This window comes from the organism of the source record quoted next, unplaced genomic scaffold (genome assembly GCF_019419815.1).
Source record: "Pyrus x bretschneideri cultivar Hongxiangsu unplaced genomic scaffold, Pyrus_bretschneideri_v1 Contig15, whole genome shotgun sequence".
Lineage (NCBI taxonomy): Eukaryota > Viridiplantae > Streptophyta > Magnoliopsida > Rosales > Rosaceae > Pyrus > Pyrus x bretschneideri.
In genome coordinates, this window is record NW_025999446.1 from 5,421,290 (window position 1) to 5,427,894 (window position 6,605).

General features: G+C 39.2%; 1 long non-coding RNA gene across 1 annotated transcript; it reads left to right on the forward strand.

Annotated features, from left to right (window-relative positions):
• Positions 1–1,108: 1,108 nt before the first annotated feature.
• On the forward strand, positions 1,109–3,682 carry LOC125475422. Its single transcript, XR_007256812.1, has 2 exons — positions 1,109–1,348; positions 3,360–3,682. It is a non-coding gene; the product is annotated as an uncharacterized LOC125475422 (long non-coding RNA).
• Positions 3,683–6,605: the final 2,923 nt, after the last annotated feature.

Sequence of the window (6,605 nt, forward strand, 5' to 3'; positions counted from 1 at the left end):
CTTTGCCAAAAAACCTTGCTAATCTTTATTTTGGTCCAATCAACATCAGATATACTTACTGGCTTGTTCTTAACACATTCAATAAAGCATGTCCTCCATTCTTGATTTCCACGTAACCTAGTTAGAGTGGGTGGGTTTCATCATAGTGTTAATCGCATTGTGGGGTCATGATTTTTCAGGGCCAAAGTAAGGTTGATCGGAATACAATTACCTCATAAGTTCGGTAATAAACTCTGCAACTTTGAGCAGAGTTGTATCAGACAGAGCAGTAATGCTACCATTACCCTGCTCCAGGGTAATAGGCGAAGTTCGAGCGACTCCACTGGAATGACTATGCTTATTCCGAAAGACACGAGTTCTGATTCGGATAAGGACTCAATCAGATTCCTCATAAGTCTTGGCGTTCCTACAATTTAGGAATTGGCGTGCACCGTAAGTAATCACGCTCCTAAGAGGACACAATATTTACTCTTAGGTATCTTTACTCTTAGGTGTCATCTAGGATTCTTTTGGTTTAGTACAAGGATTCTATCCTAAAAGGTCTCTCTCCCTGTCGGTCCATCTAAGGTTCATCTCTGGTAACACTAACACTATTAATGGGGACAATCCACTACCTGATGCATCCGTTGCCCAAGAACAGATAACTGTTACCTAATGACTTTGCCACTCTTGGAGCGAGTAATGACCTACAAAAAGTAGTAGCTGCACCTGGGAACAACGAGGAGTACATCACCAAGCCCCCACCTTCCATGGACTAGATTTGGGAGACCTTGATGAAGATTAATGTTACAACCCATACCTTGAAATATTGTATTTTATTCCCGAGACATGTGGAATGACTATTTTACCCCTGAGTGGGTGTCTTAATTAATTTACCGAGCCACGACTCGAGAATTATATTCCTGTACTTTCTTAGGTTTCATAACGTTTATTTTCGTATGTTAGTTTTACATTGAAAATGAATTACAAATCAAGATCTCGAGGGTCTATTTGTAATTTAAAATAATTGGAGGGGCAATTTTGTATTTTCACTTAAAACAATTTTTAAACAATTTTTAAGTGGGATTAAACACACTCCGGTCTCCCTTCCGCCTCATTTCTGAAATCACTCCCCTTTGTTCTCTAACTCTCGATTCTCTCTGTAAACATTCTCATTTTCCCTTTCCTGCGCTAAGAAGGAAACCACCATCACCTACACCATTTTTGTCCAAATCAAACCCCAAAAATCTGAACCTTGAACCTTTGGGACATGGGAAATCCACTTACAGCCTTGCATGTGTCATCAGAGCACCTCCGTGTGCTCTGCCATTAATGTCGAGAGCTTGAGCTCTCTCAAACTTCATCTCAGGTATGATTTAATCCCTCTCTTGGTTAGTGTGGGTAATAATCTGGTCTTTGATGTGTGTTTATGTCAAAAATCCAAGGGTTTAAACCCTGTTTTGAATCTGTGCATGCATGTCACCCCGGCGACCAATTCTAACGAATGTCGTTGAGTTTGAAGCTAAATGGTGATTGTCTTCTTTGGTTTTAGCTCGATCTTGGCTTTTGATGTGTGTTTGGGGCTAACCTAAGCTTGAAATTATGGGACTAACCTTTTCCATACACCCATACTCCTTGTCTAGTTTTCGACCGTGAAACCCGAGCATTCTCCTGCGAGTTCGAATTGCACTCAAACTCCTTTGAATACTATCCTAGGTAATTATTACCTATTTGCATGTGAGTTGTTGGTTAGAAATTGCCATGTATTGACATGCATACCCTCTGCCTATTGTTTCCATATTCTGACAAGTTGCACCGAGCCCAAACTGTTGAATCCGAGGTGGGTTCAACTTCTCCTTATCCTAAAAAGGTCCTAGGTGAGTTCTTGATGATTTTTAGGACTAGATTATACAAATTTTGGCTTTGAAAACGATGAAATTGAGCTTGGGAAAGCCCTGATGGCATTTTGGGTTTTCTTTGCAGTTTCTAGCGAGACTCTGACGATTAGCGACAGTGACCAACGACGGTCATCATTAACTTTGACGGTAGGAACTAAGATTCCGTTAATTTTCACAGAATCTTGCAACGGAAAAGGTATATTTCGTTAAGTCTTAGTTAAGCGTCACTGCATTGGTGTGTGGCTCTAGCGACAGCGAGTGTGACATCTATTTGTTAAACTGTGGGTGCTAGTACGACGGCACGTTCACCAACGATAGTGATCGACGGTGCCGCGTGTTTCTCAGCGCATGACGGCATGTGGCACCACCTTTGCAATGCATGGTGGCACGTGGTTGAAGCATGGCAACGTGTGGGGACACTTACGACGACGCTTAACGGACCTGAGACCTAACCCTAGTTTTTTTGGTGTTCTAAGTAATGTGGTGCCCTCCGTTTGTCCAAATTCAAGACATAAATGGTATTTTGGGCACTGTCCCATAAATTGATGATAAAGCTTGATTTAGCTTATATCGACTATCACATGGTTATTAGAGGATCAAAAAAGATTTAGGCGGGGAGCCTAGTGGCAAAGGACTCTCTGCTTACTTGTGAGTGGACCCCTTCAAAAACTAAACATTTTTACATTATATATATACACACACGGTAGCGTGTGGCAACGTATGCGGCGGCACTTGATTGACCCGAGACCTAACCCAAGTTTTTTTTATGTTCTAAATAATGCGGTGCCCTCCGTTGGTGCAAATTCAATACCTAAATGGTATTCTTGGGCAATATCCCATAAATTGATGATTAAAGCTTGATTTAGCTTATATTGACTATCACAAGGTTATTAGAGGATCAAAAAGGATTTAGGCGGGGAGCCTAGTGGCGAAGGACGCTCTACTTACCTATGAAGGGACCCCTTCAAAAACTAAACATTTTTAAGTGTGTGTGTGTATAAATATATGTTTATAGATGTTTTATATGCGGATGCATATTACAATGTTGGTCTTTGATAAGACTTATGACGATTTGACAATATCTTTAGATCATTGGTGATTATTTTCACCACATGTTCTCTTATATATGTTGTATAGTTATCTTCGGTCGTAGATTACTTGTAAGGGATATTTATCCTAGTAGATGTTAGGGTTGTTGATTATTACTGGTATTGTGTTTAGCCAGTTAATGCTAGTATATCATGCTTGCTATACTTATGCTAGTGGACCCCAGTGTGATTGATTGAGTTAAGGTATGATATTTGAACTTGGATTGAATATTTTCGATTGTAAAGATTGATGAGATTTTACTATTATGGTAGTAAATATTATTAATAGTTTTTGCTATATATGTTTTCAAAACAGGGGTTATTATGTCAAATGATGATCTTATAATTGTGATAAAATTGGTCCACTCACATTTTGTTTTATTAATCCCTTCAGGAGGTAACAAAAGTAAGGAGAACACTGGTGGTGACGAGTGAGCTTGGAAGTGAAGCTTTCATCCTCTGGATATTGGGTGATGATTCATTTACTGCAGTTTTATCTTATTGTAATAATGGCATGATCATAGTTTTGATTATGCATAGCATTGCACTTTTATGTGTTTACTATTAAGTGAAACTTCTAGCTGCTTTGACATGATGTGATAATAACGGGTTTAAACCCGAGATAATTTGTGTCCCCAAATGGGGAGGATAATAAGTGATTTCTTATAGTAGCTTTGGATTTATTATTAATGAACGTTTTTGGTTCAAATTCCTTCACATCATAAATATCTTACTATGGCTTCATCCTTAAGTTGGCTTGTGATGTCATCTTAGGATGAGGTCATATGGTTAATTTAGCGTCTGCCAGCATATCACAGCCTTGTAACTTGTGTTATTGGGATTGGGGTGTATCAGTTTGGTATCAGAGCATGGTTAGGAGAAACATACAGGTTACAACAATTAATTGAGGCATTGGCCAACTGATTCCTAATGCGAGTTGTGGTTGCACTCAAGCAGAATTGTAGTGAGTCATGGTGCCTACTCTTTTGATGGCTGTGGAGCCGTAGCAAAAGCTGAATCTTAGTTGGAGCATATGGATGATGCAACCAAAGAATGAGAATGATAACTTTCTTCATGGTTGATAGTGCCAAGAATTGGTGGAAGACGGAGCATCTTAATCTTTGGGCTGATAAGGTTTAGACTTGAGATCTCTTTAAGGAGCGGTTCAACAATTTTTTGAGCCCTGAGTTTCAAGCTATTAGGAGGTGGGAGTTTTTGGCTCTCAAGCAAGGAGACATGGTTGTTGTCGACTATGAACGAGACTTTTTGCGCTTGGTCGAGTATTGCCCTGGTATTCATGATAATGTCAATGAGAAGAAGAAGTCGTTCATTTTTGGCCTTAATCCCGAGTTGTGCACCTATGTTGTGGTCAATAACAATGTTATTGAGATTCGAAGTTTCTTGGGTTTGGTAGGATACTAACAAAGATTTATGAAAGATTTCTTGTCAATTGTTGCTCCACTTACTAAGTTGACTCAAAAGGTGACTTTTGAGTGGAACAAAGACTATGAGTGTAGTTTTCAAGAATTGCTCACTCATGTTTCAGTGCTTGCACTTCTTGACGAGAGCAATGAATATAAAGTTTATACTGATGCATCATACCAAGGCTTGGGTTGCATTTTGATGCAACATGGAAAACAGATATCTTATGCTTCTCGACACCTTAAACATCATGAGCAAAACTATTCTACCCATGATTTGGAATTAGCAGTTGTGGTGTTCGCATTGAAGTTGTGGTGACACTATCTTTAGGCAAAACTTGCCGCATATTCTTTTATCATAAAAGTTTGAAATATCTTTTTGAACAAAAAGAATTGAATCTTAAACAACAAAGATGGTTAGAGCCCATTAGCAATTATAATTGTACGATCGATTAACATCCTGGTTATGCAAATGTAATTGTTGATGCACTTAGTCAGAAGTTTTATGGTCAGATATCCTCTCTGGTGGAAATTTATACTCCAAATTTCTTGGAGTTAAGGAAAACCGATGTTCAACTGGAATGTGTTGATAGAGCACTAGTGCCACATTTTTAGGTGTGACCTATACATGCTGAACAATTTTGCTCAGCTCAGCAAAATGACCCAATATGTCAAAGGTGATAAAAGAAGTGGTTAATGGCACACAACAAGATCTTAAAGTTCGAAGAGATGGTATGCTTGTTTTGGGAACCCGACTCTTTTTTCCTCAGTATGAATACTTGATGAAGGAAATTCTGGATGAAGCACATATTTCAACTTATGCTATGCATCATAGTTCTACCAAGATGTATCACACTATGAAGCCTTTTCACTACTGGTCGAGTATGAAAAAGGATATCGCTGAGTATGTGAAAAAGTGTTTAATTTGCTAGCAAGTCAAAGCAAAATGATAGAAACCCACTGGTTTATCTCAACCTCTTCCTATGCCTATTTGGAAGTGGGAAGAAATTACCATGGATTTTCTCTACAAGTTACCAAGAACAAGAGCTAACCATGACGGTATTTGGGTAATTATGGATTGTGTCACGAAATCCGCACACTTTTATTCTGGTGCGTGAAAAGTTCTCAATTTCCAAATTTGCTCAATTGTTTATCAACCAGATTGTTCGACTGCATGGAGTACCAATTACCATTGTCTCTGATTGGGATGCCAGATTCACTTCCAAATTTTGGAGGGCTTTCTACCAAGCCATGGGTACTCAGCTACTTTATAGCACCATTTTCATCCTTAGACAGACGACCAGTCTGAAAGGACTATCCAGACGCTTGAGCAAACGTTATGCAATTCAAAAAAAGCTGGGATTGTCATCTACTATTAATGGAATTTACCTATAACAATAGCTTTCATACTAGTGTAACATCCCACATCGACCAACGGAAAGGGGGTGATGTGCCTTATATGTACATACCCTCCTCCATATAGCACAAGGCATTTTAGGAACTCACTGGCTTCGGGTTTCACCGAGACTGGGATGTGACAACTAGTCTCGGTATGTCACCTTTCGAGGCTTTGTATGGTAAGGCTTGTCGGACCCCATTATGTTGGAATGAAATGGGTGAAATAACCATTTTGGGTCCTGAAATGGTAGATGAAGCTACACGGAAGATATAAATAATAAAGAAGAATCTAAAGATAGCTCAAGATAGAAAGAAGAGTATTATGGATGGTCACACGAGGCATCACGAATATAATGTTAGCGATCGTGTATTTTTTATGTTGTCACCTTGGAAAGGCGTGGTGAAGTTCGGGAAGCAAGGAAAGCTTAGTCCTCAATACATTGGTCCCTACTTTATCAGTGAAAGTGTAGTAGCTTATCGTTTGGACTTACCTCTAGAGTTGTCGCGTGTGGACAATGTGTTCCATGTTCAATGCTTCAAGGGTATGTACCGGATGAATCACACGTGTTAGAATCATCACAGGCGGAGCTGCAAAAAGACCTAAGTTATGAAGAGAAACCAGTTGCTAATTGGATCGAAAAGAGAAAACACTTCGGAACAAGACGATACCTTTGGTGAAGGTCCCTTGGCGAAATCACAAGATTGAATAAGCTAATTGGGAAACTGAAGAAAGTATTAGAACTCAATATCCCTATCTCTTCTTCTACTAGAGTGGTAGAAATTTCGAGGACGAAATTTTCTTAACAGGGGCAAACTATTAT